Source organism: Notechis scutatus, chromosome 5 (assembly GCF_049901735.1).
Source record: "Notechis scutatus isolate UNSWTSFEM ecotype Mainland chromosome 5, rNotScu1.2, whole genome shotgun sequence".
NCBI classification, from domain to species: domain Eukaryota; kingdom Metazoa; phylum Chordata; class Lepidosauria; order Squamata; family Elapidae; genus Notechis; species Notechis scutatus.
The window spans coordinates 66,476,167-66,502,547 of NC_142013.1; the positions used below are offsets into that span (position 1 = coordinate 66,476,167).

General features: G+C 42.3%; 2 pseudogenes; one reads left to right on the plus strand and one right to left on the minus strand.

The window, feature by feature from the left end:
* Nucleotides 1-4,041: 4,041 nt before the first annotated feature.
* Nucleotides 4,042-8,972, plus strand: LOC148130516 (E3 SUMO-protein ligase KIAA1586 pseudogene; annotated as a pseudogene).
* Nucleotides 8,973-24,607: 15,635 nt separating this feature from the next.
* LOC148130517 (E3 SUMO-protein ligase KIAA1586-like) lies at nt 24,608-26,157 on the minus strand (annotated as a pseudogene).
* Between the last annotated feature and the right edge of the window lie 224 nt (nt 26,158-26,381).

The following is a 26,381-nucleotide window of genomic DNA, read 5'->3' on the forward strand; positions in this document are numbered from 1 at the left end:
GGCACCTTGCTTAGATGTTCTTTGTTGTTTAGCCCGATCTCTCCTGCTTTCCTCTTTGTCTTCCTCCTGCACAATCTTATCCAGTCAAGTTCTTCTTTGAGGTGGCCATTTTTGACCACCACTGCAACCACCTTTGGGGAAGGGAGTTTAGACCAGCCAATGAGGAGAGATGCGACTCCCCTCCATTCGGCTAGCAATCTCCCCCCCTTCACCACCTCTACGGGGTGGCTTCAGCCCCGAATCCAAAGGATCAGGGCGCTCCAGTGGCGAGCACAGATCGAAACCACGCACAATTGCAGATTTCAGTCTGTTGCTGAAGAGACCCAAACCGGAAGTCGGGATGCTCTCTTGATTACGCTTACTTGCTTACTGCGCAGATGTAGCCTCTTATCTTTTTAGGCCAAGGTAAACCGTCTTGACATACCAGATGTGTGAAATGCCACCTGAAGATGCACCCACATGACATTATACACACCTCAGATTGGATGGTCAGTTTGAATTATTGGGGGTGGGGACATGGGATAACTTTCTATATATAATTTTCGTGCCTTTTGCCTCAGATCTTGTATTTCTTCTGATGCTACCACTTCAAATTCAGTAAAAGTCTTTTTCTCTATAACAATAGAGTCTAAGGTTTTCTTTCTTGGATTTTGAATGGAGCTACATCTGACAATTATACACACAATATGAGAATTATACACCATAAGAGAATTATATGAGCTTAAATGGACTCCAGAAGATGGTAGAGGACAGGAAGGCCTGGAGGAACATTGTCCATGGGGTCGCAATTGGTTGGACATGACTTCACAATTAACAACAACAACAAAGAGAATTATACACACAATATATGACAAGCATTGACATGGCTGGGTGAGATGGAGAAAAGTCAAAGAGGAAGCAGATGGGTCTCAGCATTAGTGGTAGAAAATGGATTGGCCTGAAGGGTGGAAATGACCTGAAGAGAGAGCATACATCGAGCATTAGCTCAATAATTTATTTAGTGATATAAGGACTTTCTGCCAAGTTTCTACTCTCACTTCAGTATTTTTACTTGCTAACACTAAAAGAACAATAAAGAGCAAATTGCAATATTAGTATGAACTCAATAGCCAGTTCTGAGGTTGCAAAAAATCAAATATCCTTAGTCATCAAGTATGATGATAACAAAACATCTATGGAAGGAAAAATACAATCCTAATTCATGTGTCATGCCTCTGGTGGAGACTGACTCTGAGGAAGAGGAGGAACAGCCAACAGGGAGTGGGAGTGTGGCTCCAGAGGTGGTGGAGGAGACTGGGGAAGGACAGAGGCTGGCTGAGCAGTCAGAGGAGGATCCAGGCCCATCCCCTATAAATCCTAGGTCACGCAGGGAGGAGAGGATCAGGGAAAAGCAAGGTCTCCTCAAGAGGAGATTACCATGATCCTCCTCGTTGCTTGCAGGTGGGAGCTATGTATATAAGTTTGCAACTGCGCAGTTAGAATTTGCAGGAATCAATTTAGTGTTCATATTGAAAGAGGTGTAGTTTTGCTGGCGTTCTTCCCATGGACTTTTCTCGGTTATGTTCCTGGAGTTTATGATTAGTTATCTTGGCTTGCTTCGGAACTCTCATCAATGCGAGTTGTTTTGGTTTTCTGTTTGCCTCATTATTTACTTTTGTGACTTTAAACTGTGCCTAATAAAACAATGAAGTTAAGTTGAAGGCTTTACCGAACTTTAATATATGTTTTGGGTTTTAGGTTATTTTGAGAGACTATGGGTCATCACAAGATGTTTCTTTCGAGTTTTCCAGGCAAGCCTGTAAAAAGCTTCCATAAAATTAATAAAGCTGCATATCTTTAATGCAGCTCCTAAAGCATCTATGTTTTCTTTTCAGGCTGATGTTATTTTGCATGTTTTAATAAATAACACAGAAGCAGAAAGGTGCTATATTTGCACAAAGCCAAGAGCATTTCTTCCAAATACTTTTTTTAAAAATATGCCCAGCCCTATTAGCTATAAATATGCATATCTGAAATAAAATTGAGTTTGCCTGATTTATTGGGGCTGCAGAATATGGAGTGAAAAGATTATAAACATATTCTTGTCCAGAAGATTTATTGTGCCACTAAATAAAAACTCAGTTTAGGGCAAAATATTCACCACGTTCTAAAATACACTACTAAACTAGCACAGCAGGTATTAGAGGCAGTTGTTCAATGCAGGTATTAAATGGGGCACAGAATGTAAGTCTCTGTATTATTTGCTATGTGCAAAATGATAACTTGCAGAACACAAAATGTAGAGCTCTAAATTTTTTAAGAACAAGGCAGTCTTTTTCTCAAGTTCACATTATATGAGGTTTTATATGAGATTCATTGTTAAGTACAGGTTAGGTATCCTACAGAGTTTAATTTCCATGCTTTACTACTGAATATACTGAACTAAGCTGTGCAAGGAAAGGGTGCCACTAATTGGTTCACCATTGATGTCAATTTGATTCATTTGTAAAAATTCTAAATAATTTCATCTAAATTTACTTACCATTTAATATCTCCTTGCTTTCGCAACCGTGTCCAGCATGCTTCACATTCATTTGGATGTCTGCTGAATTTTCCAATAAACAGTATGCAATTTTCTCATTCAATGACATTTCTGCAATTACTAAGAAGCCAATAGAATGGTAGAGGAGTATGAACCATTCCACTGTTTTCAAAGGAGATAATACCATTAAAGAGTATTCATATCAGGTCCAATAGATTTCTATAGGGATGCTGTCATTCTTGTGGCAGAGAGAAAGAGTTGGGGGATGTCTGTATGGGGTTTCTGTTTCTATTCCTTACTTTGCTGTAACTTTTGGGACCTTGGGTTGGTGGAAAGGAATGTGTCTCAAGCCAGCTGCCTTATTTCATCTCTGAAGAAGAGCAGCAGCATTGCCTTGGAGACTGGCATTCATTACCTCCTTGGCCTCAGTTTCCCATAACATCTACACACCTCAGGATTGGCTCGATGATGAATTGAATTTTGAGAGGGGCTCTGACTGCAATGGTTTAATCTAACGTTTTGAGTGGGAAAACTTAGTTCCTGCCTACATCTCTTGCTATCACAATCTTCCAATAAAAGTTCCTTTTGAAATGGCTTCTGTCCAGCCTGTTCAAGAATTTTGAACCTGAATAAAATAAACATATGAGCTGTATGACATTGTGCTTTTTGGCAGCATCTGCACAATCTCATTACTTTTTCAAAATGAAGAAAATAGTGCCATGCTGCAAACTATGATCCTTTGGGGCATATATGCACCATTGCAGCACATGTAGAAAAAGTGGAATGCTTACACCACAGTGCCATGATACTGTTTTCAACTTTCTGATCCCCTTCACCCTCCACCCCTCCTCCCTCCATACATACCACTGGTGCTAACCCTGGCATTGAATGTGCCACTATTGGCACAAAATAACAAACTCCCTTGGTTTGTTAATTGTATTTCCATTTTAAGTGTTTATTTTTCAATTCATTAATTGTAATTATGAAAATATCAGCCATTCTTTTATATACATCATGTAACATCTTTTTTATAGACTGTCATTTTCAAATCCACTTTCCCTCTGAGTCTTGTCTGATGAAACTTGTTCCTCTTCCATAACATCTTTTAAACACTAACTAGCTATAGTGTCAGACACTCTTAAAAGTAACTGAATATTACTGATCTTCACTCCTTTCTTCGCTTGCCACTGCCTTCACCACTCAACTTACAACAACAATCAAGTCCAAACCACTACATTGTTGTTGTTGTTGTTTTGCAGTACCTTACCAGGATGAAAAGGCAAATGAGTTTGGCTGCTTTCTTCAGTAAGAAAACAAAAGGAGATCCGAAAGAGTCACAACCACAACCGTTGGAGTCTGGGGAAAGTAACACATCAAGTACACTCCAACCTGGATTTTTTCTTTTTTTAAAGTACACTCAAACCTGGGGAAAGCAGCACACCATCTACCCTTAAACCTGGAGAAAGCAGGACATCATCTACATTCCAACCTGGGAAAGCAGCACATCATTTACACTCCAAATGTCAGCTGGTACTCCATTCAAAATCCAAGAAAGAAATACTTAGACTCCATTAAGTAGAGAAAAGATATCTTTTACTGGAAATCAAGTGGCAGCAACAAAAGAATTCTGAATCTGAGAAAATGGGCGCGTAAATCACATATACAAAGTAATGGCAACGTTCCCACCCCCAATAGTTCAATTGGCTCATCCAATTAAAAGTTGTGTATATCCTCATGTGGGCATCTCTAGGTGGTGATGAGGCCTCTGTCCGTTGACCTTGACATATTTTGATAAAGAGTTGCAGCTGCCCATAGCATAGGATAGAAGCCTAAGCAAGAATCTAACCCCCCCAGCTTATACAGTTCTGTTTTGTGACACCTCCAGCTCACTTCCCATAACCATATCCCCCCTCCTCCCCCCGTTACTTATGACAGCCGAAAGATGCAAAGCAAAGGGAGAAAATCTTGAAGGCTGACACCAACCTGGGGAAAGCACCACCTCAAATACTGAAAGAATTGAGTCAGAAATTGAAAGGAATTTTTTTATATATAATCAAGTTTTTTTTTATTTCAATCTACACATACTCAACAATACATTAACAATGTGGCATCAATAAATCATACATTTTAGTATAAGCCAACTTAATACCAATCATATCTCTTAGTACACATATTCACATTAAATCAAAATCAAAATCATAATTGCTTATGTTCAACATTTCAATACTCTCTCCTAATGTCAGCCACCATATCAGTTAAACATACCTAGTAATTTCATTATTCAATTTCCTCCCCAATTTTGTTTTTGGTTTTTAAATAAAAAATTCTCATTTAGCAAGCAGTATGGTTCCAGGTTTCACATTTCAATACAAACATGACCATAGTTACCTATTCATTTTATTTATTCAATTTCATATCACATTATCCTTATTAGTATTAAATATTAAACTTATCCAATTCCAATTCATGTTATAACATTTCATTTTCCTTAGGATATTCTCATATCTTATTTTACAATATTATCTAAAATTCTCATCTCATGTTTATATTCATTTCCCATTTTACCTTTTTCTGTCACATTTGCAATGTTATCCTCATTTTATTAATTCAAAACTGTCCCCTCTGGTTAATAATTCAAGCTAGCCACTTCATTCTACCTTAATACCAGTCTCCCTATTTACTATATAACACAAATATATATATTTTTGTCAGATTCCGCATTACATTTTCTCAATCACCTTATAAATCATCTATACATTACATAAGTATTAATCTAATCAATTAATTATAGCAACTGACATTAATATTTCAATAATAGTTCTTATTTCAACATTTCCCCCTTTTCTTATACATCACTAATCATCAATTAATATATAATATTCCCAATTCCATATTTATTTCATTAAGTTCCATGTCTAATGTAGCTATAATCCTTTAAAAGAAAGAGAGGAGAAGAAAGAGAAAGTAAGAAAGAAAAAAAACCCATATCAGTTACATACTTATTTATTTTAAGTACTTATTCTTATATATCACAACATATTACCTTGTGGAATCTCCTTCCCTAACCTCTTTTTTCACCCATTGTCTTTTAACAATGTAATTTCTTTTCATCCTTGCTTGCTTCCTGTTTCTCTTTATTTTCTAGTCCTTTCTCTTAATTCCCCTTTCCCCCATTCTTATTCCCCTTCATTTCTCATTCCAATTATTAAGTTTTTCTCCCTCCCTCGTTCAATTTTTCTTTTGTACTTCCCTCTTCTGCTTTTTCCATCTCCTTTTTTTCATTTCCTGAACCATTCTCTCTTTTATTATCACATCAGACCACAAATTTTTAATTTTAATTCCTTTCCCCCCCTGCTTAAATAATTGTTGTTCCCTTTGTACTTAAAAGCTGGCTTCTTCTTTGTTAAACTCCACCCCCTCTGGTTTACTTTGTTGTTCTACAAGCTGAGTTGCCATTTCTAATTTCTGTAATATGTAATTACACATTTCAAGTTTGATTTTCATCATTTCCCTTATGTCTTGCAAGTCCAATCTTATTTCAACAAATAATTCCTCCATTGTATCTTCTCCTTTTTTCCTTTTCTTTCCTCTTCCTTAGTAGATGTATTCCTCTTCCTTAATAGATATATTCAATCCCAGAGTCCAGTATATTATTTCAGCCAGTGTCTTTTAAGTTTATTTTCAACAATCAATGTCCTTAAGTCTTTGTTCCAGGTCTTCTAGTTGGCCCTTTCCCAATTGTTTCCCACAGTCATTGGGTGATTCTTTGACAAAATTTTCAAATATCTTCCCCTTTGTAATATTCTAATATCACTTGCCAGGGTTTTTAATGGAGTTTCTTTTACTCTCTTTTAAGTTCCAAAGTCCAATTTCTTAGAAAGACCAAACACTTTTTTTAAAAAAGTCACTGAAAATTTTCCTGTACCATCAGGTGGTGCTCTTGAGTCTTTTCCACAATCCACTCCTTCCTTAACTTTAACTTTCTTTGTTAAGTATAGTACTTTTATTAAGTTCGCTAATTTCAATCATTAGCTATTATTTATTTTCTTTTCAACACACTCAATTTCAGCATTTAGTTATGCCCTTTAAGTGCCAATACTCCAATAGTTGTCCAGTTTAATTTCTAAACCTTTGTTGTGTTGAAATATTTTCCTTTAAATTTTCTCCTCCAAGTTAATCCAATACAATAATTCAAGCCAATTTTATAAAATCCAATTTCCTTCTCACTTTCTCTGGTTACTGTTTCCACACACTTTCCTCCAATATAGTCCTTTATTTTTTAATACCAGGGTACCTCAAAATCCAGTATTTTGCCTAGTTCACACTCTGCTTGCTGCTTCTCTGCTCCAGCACAGTCTTATTTTCCCAGGCTGTTCTTCAACTTTGTGGGGGCCATTTTAGGACTACAGCTACAGCTTGCCTTTGGAAGGGGATTTTCCTGTCAGGGAGGAGAGTTGCAGCTCCCCTCAACCCTCCAGGCAATTCCCCCTTTCTTCACCACCCCTCCAGGATTGTTCTGGTCCCAATTGGGACCCTCCAGCAAGTTAGCTAGGAGCAAAACTGCACACGATTGCAGATTACACTCCAACACCGACAGCAAGCAAACCGGAAGCAACAACACTCCAACATTGACGACAAGCAAAAAGGAATTTTCCTGACAGCTGGACATTAAAGCAGTACACCATTTTAAGGGGAAATGTGATGGACTGGAAGTTTCCCAGAAAAAGCTAAGTTGCAAGCATTGCAAAAAATTTGAAGTTTCAACAAAAGAAAAAAATGTTCACGCAGCAAAGGAATGGAAAAATTTCCAAATAGAGCCAGCAGGGAAGAGTAAAGAGGTGCAACAAGCATCTGTTAGAATAAAATTAAAAGAGCATTTCTCATCTAAAGGTCACAATATGTGCACAGAGAAGTTAAAGCAATGTGAGCAGGATGTAATAAGTATAAAGGACTGGACAAGATAACTGAAAATATTTGGGTAGTATTTGTAGAGTGTTTAATACAGTGTACAGTCTGGCACAAATGTGCAAACCATTTTCAGATATAGAAGATCTTATAGAATTGCAAATTAAAAATGGATTAGATCTGGGAATAGGATTGCATTCACTTAAAACTGCAGTTGCAATAGTAGATTTCATTGCAAAAGACATTAGAAAACATTTATTTACCAAAATTATTGAAAAAATTCGCAAAATATGTTTGATTATTGATGAGGCCTCAACAATATCTTCCAAACAAGTTCTTTTACTTTACTTAAAAGTTGAGTATCCAGTTTTCTCACCAACAATTTTCCTTGAGCGAGTTGAATTGGAAAAACAAAATGCAGAGACAATAGTTATGGAAAGTTTGAATAATGTTGAGTTTACTAAGAATTATCTAGAGAAAAATTTAATAGGATTTTGCTCCGATGGTGCCAGTGTTATGCTTGGGAGAAAATCTGGGGTAAGCACTAGGATAGCAAAAGACTTTCCAAACATCATAATACAGCACTGCTTAAACCATTGTCTCCAACTTGTTTTATATGATTCTATTAGGGAAATAAAGCAAGTAAATCATTTTCAAATATTTATTGATAAGATATATTCTATTTTTCATCAAACCAATAAGAACCTAATTGAACTTAACAAAATTTCCAAATTTGAGATTGAAATTATAAAGATTGATACAGTTTTTGGACCAAGATGGGCTGCCTATAGTTTAAGTCAACCCTAGCTGTGTGGCGTGCTTATCCAGTGCTACATAAGGTTTTTTGTTCAAATAAAAATACTAAGGTATGGCTGCCCGTCTTGAAAATACATATTTTCTCACTGATTTGGCCTTGATGATTGATATCATAAATGAAATTTCTCTTCTTTCTAATGTACTGCAAGCTAGAAATCTAAACATCATAAAGGCTGAAAAACTTATGGTAAGATCAATTAAATCATTTGAAATGCTTAGAAATGGAAAGGGTGCATACAAAATAAAGGCTGATGGGTTAATTATTTCAGAAACCTTCAAAAATACAAATTTTATACAAAATCGTCAATTTGTGGGACTTCCACAGGAAAGACTTTTAGAAAGCATTGTAACTAATTTGAAGAAAAGATTGATGGATTGCGAACATTTAAAAACAGGTAGCCAATTTAAAGACACTGATAAATTAAAATTTCTCAATTTTTTGAAGCCAGTTTACTGGAACATTGAAGAAGTGGTGGTTCCATGGAAAGCAGCTAAAGAACAATTGGTTGCATTTGGTGTAATTTTCCATTACAAAATTAATATTAATGGTTATTGAGGTTTTATAGAAAATGTGTTAAAATATTCAGAGAAATATGCAATTCCTGGCAGCATTAAAAAAGCTAGAGATATTGTCAGGACAATTGCAGTCAGTTCAGCAGAAGTGGGAAGCGGTTTTTCACAAATGAACATAATATGTTCAGAGAGCAGAAGTTGCCTGTTTCCAATGTAACTAACCTACTGACTATTTATCTAATTGGCCTACCTCTGCAAGAATGGGACCCTGTTCCTATAGTAAAAAAATGGTTGTGAGCACATCACACAGCTGATGTTGCTCGTGTAAAACAAAAGAAAACTGCAAGTGAGGATGCCAATAAAAAAGCAATTTGACAATACTTTAAATAAGAGTTTTATTGTTTTTTTTATAAAGTATTATAATGTGTAATAGTTTTTGATTAATATTTTAAAACTTTGTTGTAACAAAATCTAGTTTTGTGTACCTTTTTATTATTTAAACATTAAAGGCATGAAATAATAAACTACCTTTTGTTTTGATATATCTTTTTTTAAATACTTAAAATAGTCATTAGGGCAAAGAAGTTGAGTTGGCCATGCCCACCCGGTCATGTAACCATCAAGCCATGCCCACCCGGTCATGTGACCACCAAGCCATGCCCACCTAATCACGTGGCCACCAAGCCATGCCCAGCTGATCACGTGACCACCAAGCCACACCCAGCCAGTCACGTGACCACCAAGCCATGCCCAGTCAGCAAGTTATGCCCACCCAAAGCTAAGGCAAGTTAGCAAATGTTTCTCTTATTAAAGGACAGATAATGTAGGAAGGAAGATTAAGCCATTCACCCAATTAATTGCTTTGAAACCTGAAGGAGAGAACTGCATACTAACATTTTCTGTGTGGACTCAGTAAGCATGTGTTACATTACGCAAGTAACACTTTTTCCTTTCTTATTGAACAAAAAAACACAAGGGTTGCTCTATCCTTACCTCTGAGGAAGCTTATCTGAGAAAGCAAATATTTATCATATCTGTTCTATATTTCCCTCTAACATAAACAGAAAGCAGTTATTTGAAACATATTAATCCTGTGTTTGCCTTTTCTTTTAAATTTTGCCAAACAAACTGCATCAAAGCAGCTTGCAACCTGAGGATAAAACTTATGCACAGTAATAGTGACCTCCAGTGGCAATAATAAGGAAATGAAGAACTCTCTTTTTGGAATAACTGTCAACAAAACTTGTGTGGCTAAATATTTCTGTTTCAGTAGATTTAAAAAAGAGTGCAATTTTGATATTGAACTTCATTTGATCAGAATGAAGCTACCTACCTCACATTTTCCCTGTTTAATCCTCCTAATTTCAACATACAGAAAACCCCAGGATTTAATATACACATTACTGTAAACCATAATGCAGATTTGTTTGTTTTGGGTCAATATAAAAGGCAAACCCAATCTCTTTTTGAGATTAGCTGCCATTCCAATTTAGCTTGGCATTGTAATAGGAATGAATCCTTTGAGCTGTAGAACATCCCCCCAAGAATGAAATATTTTGAGGAATATTAAAAAGGGATATTATATTTCCCCAAAGGGAGAAATGGGGAAACCTGCTCTTAAGGAAGACAGAAACCAGCCCCAGTCTTCCAAGCAGAAACTGAGGAGACCTGCTTTTAGAAATGCAGATGTGGTAATCCATTCAAGACAGGGTATTTCAAAACTCCTTGGCAGAAAGGTAGGATTAGAAAGCAGCCCCTCACCCAAGATCCAACACAGGACAAAAGCCATTAGCCACAATAGGAATTGCCCAACACCCTTTCAGAACACAAGCCCCTTCATTACACCATCCGAGAACAATCCAAACTTCAAAGTCACAGAAACCTACAAAGATCTATCCACTCATTCAACCATTCATTCAGCTGACCCAGAACTGCACATTGTCTTTGTGGTTCTGTTCAATAGACCAACTTTCCAATCAGCCTGCAGGTTGTTTCCAGCTTCATTTTCCCAGCTTGGAACTGAACCAGATGGATTTTTTTCCCAACAATTTGGCACCCAAGAGGGGACTCCAAGCTAACCTGACCTATGGACCAGTGGTGGGATTCAAATTTTTTTACTACCAGTTCTGTGGGCATGGCTTGTTGGACATGGCAGGGAAAGGATACTGTAAAATCTTCAGTCATGGCAGGGGAAGGATACTGTAAAATCTCCAGTCAGAGGTGGTATTTGCCGGTTCTCCGAATTACTCAAAATTTCTGCTACCAGATCTCCAGAACTGGTCAGAACCTGCTGAATGGACCTGGCCCGGGTATGCCTCCATCTTGCTGGCAGCAGACCCATTGTGTTCCCTCAATCTTGGCCATTTGGAGTATATGGAGTTTTGAGTTTTGAGCTCAAAGGCTGCTTGGAAAGAAGGTGGGTATCTCTAAATTTTAACTTTAAAAGCTCAGGAGGTGAAAGAGAGTATATACCTCTCTGTGTGGATGTGCTTCAGGAAAAATCCCTTCTCTGCCACAGCTAGATCCTGCTCCCTCTATGTCTTTCCTAACCACAGAAAGATCTGTTCTACCAAAAAACCTGGAAAGTATGGAGGTCAGCCAGAGTGCAGGACCTTCTGTTGAGAAAGGTAGAGAGTGTGTGGGAAAGTGATTGAATAAAAGGAGAATGAGAGGTTCACTACTGGCAACCAGCTGGGAAGTCACTGAGCAAAGTCCTGTGTTAGGAGATGCCCATATTCAACTGCTTAGGAAAAGCAGCAGGTCCTCCCAGACTCCTGAGGGTGTGAACATTGACAGCTGTGTTAGGAGGTGCCTATACTCATCTGCACAGGGGGCAGCAGGTCCTCCTTGGGCCAAAAACTTACAGGTTGTGTTCCCTGGAAAGGAAGTACCCGTACTCTATGAGCAAACCAGAGCCCACTCAGACCTTTTGAGGGAGGCACAAACTGACAGGCTGTGACCTGGCTAGGCCAAATTGAGCCCCACATCAGAAGGGGAACATGGAAAACTGTAGCTTTAGTATTGTGACAGGAACCCCCTCCCCAGGAGATTTACTTATGGTGTGGGACGAGAGGCGACTGCCCATCTTGGCTGGTAAAAGGAAAATGTGAGCAAGGAAATTATGTAAAGAGTGGGCTTTGCTCAGAGATGAAGCTGGAAAACCAATTTGGCTAAATAAAGGTACTTAAAAGAAAAGGGAAATATACATATATAGGAACATTGATTTCCCCCCTCCTTTCTCTGCGTTCTATGCAACCATGTAATATGTTTGTTTATATCAAAAAAGAAGATCTAGATGGACGTTAAATAATACTATTTTAAAGGAAAAAGACTTCACACAGTGGATGGAGAAAGAATTGGCTTTTTTCTTTAGAGAAAACAAAAAAGAAGATACATCAATTCAGAATGTATGGGATACAATGAAGGCATATGTTAGAGGCTTGATAATAGACTATACAAGGAAAAGGAATACTATGAAAAGGCTAGCCTCTAAGGCCCTAGAGGATGAGCATAAAAGACTTGAAAAAGAGCTACAGAAAATGCCACAGAAAAAGGACATCAAGCTAAAAATGGATATAATTAAACACAAAATGGGTCAAATAGAAAAAGAAGAATTAGCACAGAAAATTAGAGGTGCTAAACAGAACTACTTTGAAGATGCAAACAAACCAGGTAGATGGTTAGCATACAAATCGAGAAAGGAGAAAGAATCAAGGAAAATATTGCAATTAATAGATGACCAAGGCCAAGTTTGCCATGGTAGCAAAGGGAAGAAAGAAATCATTTGAGACTTCTATGGGAAATTATATATGCAAGAGAATATTGATGAGGAAAGAGTTAAGCAGTACTTACAGAATGCTAATTTACCTCAGATACCTAAAGAGATTGAAAAAATGTTAGAAAGCAATATAACAATGATGGAGCTAACTGAAGCACTCAAGAAGCAAAATAATGGAAAGGCACCAGGTCCAGATGGACTTCCGGCAGAATTTTATAAAATATTACAAGAATCGTTGAATCTTCCATTGCTAGAAGTTATGAATGAAGTTATGTTAAAGAAGAAGATACCTAAATCATGGTCAGAAGCCTATATTACACTTATTCCAAAAGAGGAGGCCGACCCATTACAAATTAAGAACTATAGACCCATTTCTCTACTAAATGCAGATTATAAAATCTTTGCTTCAATATTGGCAGAAAGACTTAAAAAATATTTAAATAATTTTATCCATCCTGATCAAAATGGATTTCTGCCAGAGACAAAATAAAGACAATATGAGAGTAATCTTGGACACCTTGGAATACTACGAGGCACATCCTGAAAAACAAATGGCTCTGATATTTTTAGATGCACAGAGGAAAATTTATTCAAATAGCCATATACTATAAGCAAATGGCAAAGGTAATGATAGAGGGAGAACTGACAGACTCTATTAATATAAGAAAAGGAACAAGACAAGGATGCCCACTATCACCTTTGTTGTTTGTGTTAACTTTGGAAGTGTTAAACAGAAATATTAGAGATGAAACGAATATAAAAGGAATGAAAATCAAAAAGGAAGAATTTAAGCTGCAAGCATTTGCGGATAATCTGGTTTTCATCTTAGAAGACCCTTTAGAAAGAGCATCAAAATTGATAGAAAACATAGAGGCATATGGAAAGGTGTCTGGTTTGAAAATAAATAAAGATAAGACAAAGATTTTTGACAAAGGATATGCTATTAAGACAAAAGGAAGAACTGGCAGATCTATTGAAAATTCAGATCACGAATAAGATCAAGTATTTGGGGATATATTTGACAGCAAGATGCAGTACATTAAAAGAGAATAATTATATTAAACTTAAACAGCAGATACCGCTAGATTTGGTGAAATGGGAAAACTTACAACTGTCACTAATAGGGAGAATTTTAACAATCAAGATGAATATATTACCCAGAATTTTATATTTGTTTCAAACAATTCCAATTAGGCTTGGAAAAGACTACTTTGAAGACTTAAATAAAATTGTGTTGAAATATATATGGCAAGGTAAGAAAGCGAGAATAAAGTTAAAACTTTTGCAAGATGCTAGAATTAGAGGAGGATTTGATTTGCCTAATTGGGAGTTGTATTACCAAGCTACAAATCTGATGTGGGTTAAGGAATGGATAACACTAAGAAATACTAGATTGTTGACATTAGAAAGACATGATTTGTTGTTGGGGTGGCATGCTTTTTTATGGTACAAAGGAACTAAAACACAGGGGTATTTTAGAAGACATTATATACAGGAGTCTCTGTGGTTAAACTGGGAGAAGATTAAAAGACAATGTTATTTGAAAATTCCAGTCTGGTTATCGACTATTGAAGCATTTTCGTATCCTATGATATACAAAAAGGAACAAACAGTTAGATATGGTGAAATACTGAATGAAAAGGGTGAACTTAAATCGATGCAAAATTTAGAGGAACAAGGTATAAAGATGAATTGGTTCTCATATGCAGAAATACATTCAAGGTATGATAAAGATTCTAAAACAGAAGGTTTTTATGATAAACTGACTGACTTAGATAAGATTTTGACAGGTACTGATGAAAAAGTGATTAAAAAATTGTATGGATATTTATGAGAAATTAAACTAGAAGAAGAACAAGTTAAAGAAACTATGATTGCTTGGGGGAAGAATTTTGGATATGGGATTGATTTAGAGAAATGGCAAAAATTGTGGTCTCAAAATTATAAAATGACAATGTCAACAGCATATAAAGAAAATTTGTATAAGATGTTTTACAGGTGGCATTTCCCCAACAAGAATAGCAAGAATGTTCAAGAATAAATCCGAAAAATGTTGGAAATGTCATCAGACACTCAGCTCATATTACCATATGTGGTGGACTTGTGCGGATGCTAAAAAATACTGGACTAAAATCCACATGTGGTTGGAAAAAATGACAAAAAAACATATAGACTTGAAACCAGAGATATTTTTATTGGGAATTTTACCTGAAATATATAGTAAAGACTTGAAATACCTGATTGTAAATGTATTAACAGCGGCTAGGATTGTATTTGCTAAAAACTGGAAAAATGAGAAAATACCATCACAGGAGGAAATCATTAAGAAATTTTTTTTAGCAAAGCCCATCTGTTCCAGCTGTAATAATATGAATCGCCAATTCACATTATCAAATGCCTTCTGTGCATCTAGAAATATCAAAGCCATTTGTTTTTCAGGTTAATCAGTTTTTGAACTAATCACCTCTCCCCACCCCCTGGGAGATTTTTTGTTTGAGAGTGCAGGCTTCCAGATTATTGACAGTCTGGTGGAGTCATCTCTTCTATTCGTGTTTTCAGATCTTTTTTCAATCAGAGAAGCCATAGAGATTGAAAAAAGACCTGAAAGCATGAATAGAAGAGATGACTCCACCAGACTGTCAATTATTTGGAAGCCTGCACTCTCAAACAAATAAAATCTCTACACCACAAGCCAGCCAAACACCTGGGCACCAACACACTCCCTCTGATACCTCCAGCTCAAACACACCCCAATCAGGCACCCAGATGAAACCTAGCTTCCTAATAAATGATAGCCGTCCATTTACTCGGAGCCAAGCTGCACTAAAAGCCTCCAATACAGGAAACACAATGTTGCTAGCCAATCAAGACAAAAAAAGCTACAAAACAGACAGAAGATATTAGAAACACCAATCAAGCAGAACATAGCAAACTCCAAGACCAATAAACACAGACCAAGACTCCCAACCAATCAGGATGAAGAAAAAACCATTCTGGCACAGCAGTAGGCTAGCACTAAATTTAAAACAGAAACGGCTGTGAAAGTCTGACTCACAGACGAACACTATACAGAAGCCTGATGATGGCAGATGAGATTCTGCCGAAACGTTGCTACAACTTTAAAAGCACAACTATAATGATGTGGGAAAACACCCGAAGAAAGCTGAATACCATACATATAAATACCCGCAAAAATTTAAGAATATATATATACATACATACATACATACAGAGAGAGAGAGAGAGAGAGGTAGGTAGGTAGGTAGGTAGATATTGGTAGATAGGTAGGTAGGTAGGTAGGTAGACAGAAAGACAGCCAGGCAGTCAGATAGGTAGGTAAGCAGGAAGGCAGGCAGGCAGACAGACCTTTTGGATGGATGGATGGATGGATGGATGGATGGATGGATGGATGGATGGATGGATGGATGGATAGACAGACAGACAGACAGAACGCGACAGCGGCAGCACTTTGGGAAAGTAAAGCAAAGCCGCTGTCACCGCATTCAAGATGCCGGCTCCAGAGCGGTGCAACTTGGGGGCGCTAAGAGATGGCAGGGGGGCATTCGAGGCACTGGCATCTCCGGCTCACCCACTGACTGTTGCACCGGAGAGGTGCAAGGGCTCAATGGGGTGAGCCTGCGGAGCTGGCACGTCAAAAGCAGCAGCGGCACATTGCAAAAGTAGAGCAAACCCTGCCCTGGGCTTCCTCAACCTTGCCCTGCTCCAGAAAGGAGGGAACAGCACCACCCTCTACAACATGAGTGCCCCGAGAGGGGGGGCAGTTTGGGAGGCTGATCCCTGGCAGGAAGGGCACCCTGTCAACTTGCTGTCAGGCATGGCAACTACAAAGAGGGGTGGGCTTGGCTGAGCAGGATCCTGGATATTGGGCTTGTGGTCAAAGCCCCCCTTCCTCTGCCTCCCCTTAGGTCAGGGGTCTGCAACCTTAAACACTCAAAGAGCCATTTGGACCTGTTTCCCACAGAAAACAAAACACCAGGAGCCTCAAGTCATGGGTGGGTGTGGCAACTCAATGTCACTCCCACTGAGTCATATGACCCCCCAGGTTTTGTGGTTTTCTGTGTTTTCTATGGGGAACAGGTTGCTCTCTCTCTCTCTCCTCCCTCCCTCTCCCATCTCTATCTTTCTCCCTCTATCTCCCTCCTTTCCTCCTTCTCATCTCTCTTTCTCTCTCCCTTTCCTTCTCTCTCTCTCCTCTAACTCTCTCTCTTTCTCTCTCTCTATGCCTCTTCCTCCCTCCTTCTCCCCCAAACCCCACCCCCCTTCCCAACTCCCACACCCAGGGAATAACTGTAAGGAAATTTGGCCACGTTCTTTCTGTCTCTGGAAAGATACAAAAATAAACCTTGCATTCCAAAAGGAGTGACAGTCAGGCTGTTACCTTACAGTGCTATGAGGTTGCTGCCTTAGATTGCTGCTGAATCCTTGCAAAACTGGGCAAAGACAGAGAGAGGGGGAGCAGACAGAGCTGAATTGAGTCAAATCTCTCTCCCTCCCTTTGTATCTCTCTCTCTCTGTGTGTGTATGTATCTTGCTCTCTCTCGCTCCCTGTCTGTGTCTCTTCTCACTCTCTTGGAAAGCCCTGCGTGCTCTCCTTGGGACTCTTCACTGTCCCCTTTTCTTTCTTCCTTTTGGAAATCTGGGCTGGTTGAAGAATGAGAGGAGGAGGAGGGGAGGAGGGAAGCCTCCACCGCGGCTTCCGCTCGTTCCTCAGCTAGCCCGGATTTCCAAAAGGAAGTAAGAAAAAAGGATAGCAAAAGAGCATGCAGTGTTCTGTATTGCTGTATTAGCATTCTTGTAATACTCCATCCTGATTGGCTAAGACGCACCGCACTCGGATTGGCTGAGTAAACCGCAGTGATTGGCCCATTGCGAATCACCCGCAATTGGATGAAACCGATCGCGGGAGATTCGAAACGATGTCATTGGCCGCGGCGCCGAGAGCAAGTTCAATATAAACCGCCACCGATCCGAAGCCGAGCCGAGCCGATCTAAGCATGCAATAAAAGAGCTTTAAAAGTCACCGAGTCTCGCATCTCTTTGGGACCGATCGGCGGACATAACACTGGCGATGAGGATGGAATCGCGGAACTGAGACCCACCAAGCACGTGGCACCGATACACAAGCGACCGACGAGATGGCCAGCAACATCGTGCCACCTGCACCCTTCAACCAGGCTACCGAGGACTGGGAATCCTACATTGACCGATTCCTGATGTTCCTGGAAAGCAGCAACCTCAAAGACGCAAATGGACAGAAAAAAAGGGCCGTGTTCCTGACACACTGCGGGCCCGCAGTGTTCAAGATGGCGAAAGCCCTAGCAAAACCCGAAGATGTAAAAGCAATGGACTGGGCAGATCTCAAGCCGTTGCTGTGGAGCCACTATGCCCCCGCCATGCCCGCCCTCATCAGAAGGCACGATTTCTACAGGAGGGACCAGAAAGAGGGTGAGAGCATCAGCGACTTTATGGCTGATCTACGGGACCTGGGAGGCGTGTGCAGTTTCACCGATATGGATGAGGCCCTGTGAGACCGCATCATCCTTGGGCTCAAGGACCCCGTTCTGAAGAGCCGGTTAATGGCGAGGGGCGACATCTCCCTCACTGACGCCCTCGCCGAAGCAACTGCAGCCGAGGCAACCAGGAAGTCGGCGGCGCAGATGCGATGGGCGAGCACAGCAGACCAGCCCACGACCACTGAGGCAACCCCGATGCCCGAGGTACACTCCGAAACCAGCCGCCAAGCGACCACCATCATGGTGACCTCGACTCCCTCTCCTGACACCGCAGACGAAGAAGAGGACATCCACCGACTCCAAGCGGAACGAGACTGGCACAAGCGGCGGGGTCGTAAGTCGGGGTTCCTGTGCGCTGGGTGCGGGGGTGACCATCCTCGGTCAGAATGCCATTTTTTGACGCAATCTGCCGACACTGCGACAAGCGGGGCCACATCGCCAAGGTCTGCCATTTCAAGCGAACCCATAGCCCCCAGCGACGTGACGGCAGCGGCCGGAGACGAGATGGCACCCCCCCCCAGGGCGAGGGACCGACAAGCCGAGAGCCGGTGGAGCTGAGACGGGAGGAATCGACGCCTCGGCGAGGCCCGACAAAGAGAAGAAACCCACCAGACGGTCATCATCAGCCATTCTTCAAGCTGGGATGCCCAAAAGGTACACGTGGAGGTAGGCATCGAAGGCTGGCCATGCAAAATGGAGGTGGATTCCGGATCCTACCTCTCCATGGTTGCATGGCGGGAAATCAAGCGCCTGGTGCCTACCATCCACAGGCGAGAGCTGGAAAGCCAGAAACTAATCCTAAAGGACTACCAGGGGAACCGCATCCCCGTGGTCGGAATAGGACACCTTAAAATCACATTTAAAGGGCGCACCGAAATACTTCCCCTGACGATCGTAGACAAAGACCGCCCTAGCCTTCTGGGACTGCAATGGTTCGCACTGCTGGGAATTGAAGTGACGGGCATCAATCACGTCGCCGAGGCAGACTGGGAGGAGCAACTCGCGAAGGACTTCCAGGAGGTTTTCGATGGCAACCTAGGCAAGTACCGGGGGCCCCCTATTTCTTTCAGCCTAGACCCCAGCATTGCCCCAATCCGCCTTAAGCCGCGGTGAGTGCCTTTTGCACTCAGACCCAAGATCGATGAGCAGCTAGACAAGCTCATCGAACAGGGAGTACTAGAGTCAACCGACCACAACAGGTGGGAAACCCCTATAGTCACCCCGGTCAAACCAGATGGGTCGGTGAGAATCTGTGGGGACTACAAGGCCACCCTCAACCACGCCCTACAGCAAAGCGCTTACCCCGTCCCAGTAGTACAGCACCTTCTGCACTCACTGGGGGGGAGGCAAGGTTTTCGCGAAGCTCGACCTGGCACAAGCCTACCAACAACTGCTGGTCGACACAGAAACCGCTGAGGCGCAAACCATAGTAACCCACCAGGGGGCTTTTCACTGCAAGAGACTCCAGTTCGGAGTCAGCGTAGCACCAGGGGTTTTCCAGAGCCTAATGGAAAGGCTACTCCAAGGAATCAAGGGGGTAGTGCCCTATTTTGATGACGTGCTGGTGTCAGCGGCCAATCAAAAACAATTGGAAGGCTGCCTGAGGGAGGTACTACAAAAATTCAAAGACTCGGGGCTGAAAGTCAAAAAAGAAAAATGTCAGCTGTGCACCGAGAAGGTCGAGTTCCTAGGGTACCTCCTAGACCAGCACGGAATCCATCCAACGGAAAAAAAATCAGGGCCATCAAGGAAGCCCCTAGACCAGGGGTGGGCAAACTTTTGGCATTTCTTGGGGCCGCATTAACTTTTATAATTTGACAGACCCGGGTCAGCACAAGATTTTGGGAATGCCCCCTTCCTCCCCTTCTCAAAACTTTCCACCCTGGAGGCCCTGAGTCAGGAGTTGCTACTGCCGGCAATCGCATTCAACTGGACAAAGGACTCCAGTCCCATCGGATGCTGTCCTCAAGGAAAGGCAACAAGACCCTACGCGGTGCTTTGTAACGCAGCAGCGGCACCGAGGTTCAGGCTCAGCGGCTCCTGGTTTTGCCTATCCCTTCCCACACACTCCCGGACGGAAAAGAAGCACCCATTGCCTTCTTTTCAAGAACCCTATCAAAACCAGAAAGGAATTACAGCCAGCTGGACAAGGAAGCCCTGGCAATCATCGCCGCCATAAAGAGGTTCCACGAGTACCTCTACCGCAGAACATTTACCATCATCACCGACCACAAACCGCTGTTAGGATTCTGGCAGGGAACAAGGCTACCCCGAACATACTATCCCCGAGAATGACAAGGTGGTCCGAATTCCTGCCGCCTACAGTTACTGCTAACCCATCGACCCGGTAAGACAATCTCACATGCAGACGCCTTGAGCTGCACTCCGCTGTTCGACCTGGACGCCGACCCGGCACCCACAACGTCCACCCTGAGCATAGAGACTTTACCCAATCTTCTCTGACCGGTCAGACATTGCCTGTGAAACTAATAAAGACAAACGTCATGGCGCGGGTCTTAAATTGGGTGGAGAAAGGGTGGCGGAAAAAGCGACGACGAACAATTCAGGACCTTTCGGAGCCGACAAACAGAACTTTTCACACAAAAGGTTGTTTACTGTGGGGGACAGGGTTGTTATCCCAGAAAAATTACAGAAAGGGTTTTGGAATTGTTGCATGAAGGGCACCCGGGCATCGTTAAGACAAAAGCCTGGCCAGGAGTTATGCCTGGTTGCTGAGGATGGACAAACAAATCGAAGTTTGGGTGGCAACCTGCAGGCAATGCCAAGAATACAGGCCGAGCCCTCCGCCACCCCAATCCTGGAATGGGAAACCCCCAGAGGCCATGGTCCAGGATTCACATAGACTTTGCACCGGGCCTACGAAGGGACACACGTTCCTGATAACTTGTGAGGCAGCTTACTCCAACTGGTTGGAGTAAGCGACATGAAAACTGCCTCTTTCGGCGCAGAAAGCTTCCCCCAACCAGCCGGCTGGTCTCCTCCTTCTCTGCCTGTTTGTTCTGTATGGCTGAGGAGGAGGAGACCAGCTGAGAAGCACGCTGCCAGGCGGGGCCACGCAGCGCAGGGCAACACGCCACCACCCAGCCCTGGCGAGGGAAAGCAGTGGGCGTTCCCGGGTGGTGGCCTTGGCCCCGCTACCAGGGAAGCGGCTGCCCAGCTCCGTATTGTGTGTGCAATTTTTGGCGCGCGGCACGGGGTCTCTTTGGCCGGCCCCAATTTTTTTTTTCAGAGAGGAATTTTTTTTTTCAGAGGCGGGCCGTATTAAAATGACCAACGGGCCGGATGTGTCCCGCGGGCCGTAGTTTTCTCACCCCTGCCCTAGACCAAGAAATAAAACAGAACTGCAGGCATTTCTTGGACTGATTAACTTCTATAATGTTTTCCTGCCCCAAAGGTGACCGCGCGGAGCCATTGCATAGGCTGCTGGACAAAACAGCCACCTGGAACTGGGGGAGGCGAGAGGAAATCGCATTCAACTGGACAAAGGACCTACTCACATTGGATGCTGTCCTCATTCAATACAACGAGACCCTACCGCTAACAGTAACATGCGACGCGTCACCTTTCGGCATCGGGGCTATCCTCAGCCACACACTCCCGGACGGAAAAGAAGCACCCATTGCCTTCTTTTCAAGAACCCTATCAAACCGGAAAGGAATTACAGCCAGCTGGACAAGGAAGCCCTGGCAATCATCGCCGCCATAAAGAGGTTCCATGAGTACCTCTACGGCAGAACATTTACCATCATCACCGACCACAAACCGCTGTTAGGGATTCTGGCAGGGAACAAGGCTACCCAACATACTATCCCCGAGAATGACAAGGTGGTCCGAATTCCTTGCCGCCTACAGTTACCTGCTAACCCATCGACCCGGTAAGACAATCTCACATGCAGACGCCTTGAGCCGCACTCCGTTGCCCGACCTGGACGCCGACCCGGCACCCACAACGTCCACCCTGAGCATAGAGACTTTACCCAATCTCCCTCTGACCGTGTCAGACATTGCCTGTGAAACGTCTGGCGCGGGTCTTAAATTGGGTGGAGAAAGGGTGGCCGGAAAAAGATGACGACGAGCAAAATTCAGGACCTTTCGGAGCCCGACAAACAGAACTTTTCACACAAAAAGGTTGTTTACTGTGGGGGGACAGGGTTGTTATCCCAGAAAAATTACAGAAAAGGGTTTTGGAATTGTTGCATGAAGGGCACCCGGGCATCGTTAAGACAAAAGCCCTGGCCAGGAGTTACGCCTGGTTGCCAGGGATGGACAAACAAATCGAAGTTTGGGTGGCAACCTGCAGGCAATGCCAAGAATACAGGCCGAGCCCTCCCGCCACCCCTATCCTGGAATGGGAAACCCCCAGAGGGCCATGGTCCAGGATTCACATAGACTTCGCCGGGCCTACGAAGGGACACACGTTCCTGATAACGGTAGACGCTTACTCCAACTGGTTGGAGGTAAGCGACATGAGAGCTACCACCACAGAGGCCGTTATCAAAGAACTCAACAAACTATTCTCAACCCACAGTCTCCCAGATGTAATTGTATCAGATAACGGGCCCCAGTTTACCGCGCTGGCATTCAAAAAATTCCTAGCGGAACGGGGAATACGGCATGCACCGACAGCGCCAGCACATCCGGCAGCGAATGGGAGGGCGGAACAAATGGTTCAGTTTACAAAAAAGACAATTCAAAAAATTGAAACCGGGGAAATGCAAGAAAAAAATAAATAAAATGCTATTCATACAACATATAACGCCAAGCACAACAACCAACAAAAGCCCGGCAGAACTGTTAAGGGGGAGGAAATTAAGATCCCCACTAGACAGGCTGCACCCCACATACAACCCAGAAACCCCCCGACTCATCGAGCAAACACCGAATGTTCACACCAGGAGACGCAGTATACGCAAAGAACTTCACAGGGGACCCACTCAGGGTACCGGCAACGATAACCCAGGTAACAGGTCCTCGCTCGTACCGGTTACAAACGAAAGACGGACGAGCATGGAAACGACACATCGAGCAGCTAAGATCGAGAACTATCATGGGAAATACAACCGACATGCAAACACACAGAAATAAAGATCCGGGGGGGGGAGCACCCAAACACCAGCCAAGAGAGGAAGGAAAACGCCGAAAAACAAAACAGACAACCCCAACAAAAAAGAAACCAAGAGTACTCACCAGCCGAAGCACAGGTAGACGACCAGCTCGAAGCCTCGCCTGGAAGGAGCAGTCAAGCCAGCTCAACCAGCCCGGAAAGACCAGATGGGAGCAGCGAAGCCAGCAGATTGACCAGCCCAGGTAGACCGGGAGGGAGCTGCGGCGGAAGGCCTGACTCACCCTTCCAGGCGGTTCCATCGATGAGGCAGAGAGCAACACGGAACCCTACCGAACCGCTCGAAGACCAAGCATCAACTAACCTGCGCAGGTCCAGTAGACAGATACGGAGCCCCGCCTACTTACGGGACTACATTACGTAGGACCATACCAAGAGGGGAGGGATGTTCTGTATTGCTGTATTAGCATTCTTGTAATACTCCATCCTGATTGGCTAAGACGCACCCGCACTGGATTGGCTGAGTAAACTGCAGTGATTGGCCCGCTTGCGAATCACCCGCGATTGGATGAAACCGATCGCGGAGATTCGAACGATGTCATTACTGCGGCGCCGAGAGCAAGTTCAATATAAACCGCCACCGATCCGAAGTCGAGCCGAGCCGATCTAAGCATGCAATAAAAGAGCTTTAAAAGGCACTGAGTCTCGCGTCTCTTTGGGACAGATCGGCGGACATAACATGCAGGACTTTCCGAGAGAGTGAGAAGCTTCTTTTCTTTCTTCTTGGTGAGTGTTTGGAAATCCAGGTTGGCTGAGGAATGAGCACAAGCCATTTCCTTCCTCCCTCTCCCCTCCTTCTCCTCTCGTGCACACCCTCCAGGCCCCACCACAGCTGGCTCCATGGCTGTTCGCTGCTCTTGGAGCACCTGTGCAGCACACTCAAATTTAGTGCACTTTACTCCATCCCCTTCTCCTCCTCCTGGAGCCCAATACAATGTGGTGCATTGGAGCTGCCGCATTCGAGGCGCTGGCTCCAGAGCAGTGCAACAGTCAATGGGGTGACCCTGCAGGGCCTTGAACGCCCCCCTGCCGCCTCTTAGCGCCCCCCTAAGGCATCCCACCCCCCCCCCCCAGGGGCGGTACCACCCACTTTGGGAACCACTGGTTTAAGCAGTGCCATATTCTGATGTTTGGAAACTCTTTTGCTATTCTAGTGCTCACTCCAGATTTTCCCCCAAGCATAATGCTGGCACCATTGGAGCAAAATTCTATTAAATTTTTTTCTAGGTAGTCCTTAGTAAACCCAACATTATTTAAACTTCCCATAACTGAAGAACATATTGTCTCTATCATCTTGTTTTTCCAATTCTACAAGCTCAACAAAAATTGTTGGTGAAAAAATCCTCAACTTTTAAGTAAAGTGTAAGAACTGGTTTGGAAGATATTGTTGAGGTTTCATCAATAATCAAACATATGTTTAGATTTTTTTTCAATAATTTTAGTAAACAATTTGGTTTTAATTTCTTTTACAATGAAATCAACTATTTTCACTGCAGCTGACTGTGAATGCAATCCTATTCCCATATCTAGTCCATTTTCAATTTGCATTTCTATCGCATCCTCTATGACTGAAAATGGTTTACATCCTTTTGCCAGGCTGTAAAATGTTTTGAATATTCTACAAGTGGTACCTAAACATTTTTCAGATATCTTATCTATTTCTTTTGTTTTAGCATCCTGCTCAAGCTCTTGTTTTAAGTTCTTTGTGCAAATGGTGTGAGCTTTTGATGAAAAATGTTCTTTCATTTTTTTTCTTAGAGACGCTTATTGTACTTCTTTATTTTTCCCTGCTGCCTCAATCTGGAAATGTTTCCATTCTTTAGACACATGAACACCTTTCTCTTTTGCAAAGTCATGTTTTGCACATGTTTTGTTGGAAACTTCCAGTCCCTCATATTTCTTTTGAAAGTTGCTACACTCTTGCAATGTCCAGCAGTCAGGAAGATTACTTTCAATTTTGGAGTTGGACTTGCTGCTTTCTCCAAATGGTGCTTGTAGTGGTGTTTGTGACAGTTTTGAATCCAAATCTGGTAGCAATCTTTGTCTCTTGCTGAAAAAAAATGGTCAAACTCTGTTGCCTTTTCATTCTGTTAAAGGTTACTCGCAAAGAAATAAAACAATATTGTACTATGGACTCAATTGTGTGGTTGTAAGTTGAGGACTACGGGTAATGGAAGGGATCTCTGTTTTCACCCAACAATGCACAGTCTTTTCATTCAAGGAGCAGAGATTAGTAATATTTAGTCACTCTTAGTGTCTGACACTACAGTAACAGATGTTACTCAGTTTCACCAGTCTGGGACTGAGCTGAAAGTTGATTTAAAAATAACAGCCTGTAAGAATGACATGCAAAAGATGTAAAGAATGGCTGATATTTTCATAACTACAATTAATTAATAATTGAAAAATAAACACTTAAAATGGACCAAACTAAGGGAGTTTGTAACTTTGTGTCATAACTACAATTAATTAATAATTGAAAAATAAACACTTAAAATGGACCAAACTAAGGGAGTTTGTAACTTTGTGCCAGTATTGCCACAAAAATCTTTCCTAGCTAACACTTCCTTACATTAGCCCAGTCTTACCTGGACCAACAGTCCCTAATGGAATGCTCTCTCTATAGCAGAGAGAGAGAAGCCAGGGGAAGCCATGTTTAGTCACCTAAGCTTTTTAGATTTTTCATCTTAAAAATGTACTGAAGCTTTTTTCAGCATTCCAGCCAGGCGGCACTCTTCTGTGGGAAGGACAGTACCAGAAACCTCACAGCACCAGAAACCTCAGAAAATAGTGCCAAGAAACTCAAGCCAGACCTTCCCCCTTTAAGAAAACCAAGAATCACAGCTGAAAAACTCAGAGCAGCCCTGCTAACAGAGTTGACAATAGAAACAATTAAGTAGAGCCATTAAAATAAGCAGAATCAGGCTAAAAATAACTCACCAAGGCATTAACTCATTAAGTCAGGAAGACAGGATCCAGGGCAATTACTTTAACTAGAGGCACACAAATAAACTCATCAAGCTGAAGGAGCTTCGAAGGGGAATTCAGCCTAAAAGGCTCAGATTCACACTTCCAATCTGCTTGTTACCTAGGAATGCTTGTGCAACCCAACTTGTGCAACCCAGGAAGACTTGAGCTGTGTCACTTTTTGCTTTTTGCCTTCCTTCATGAA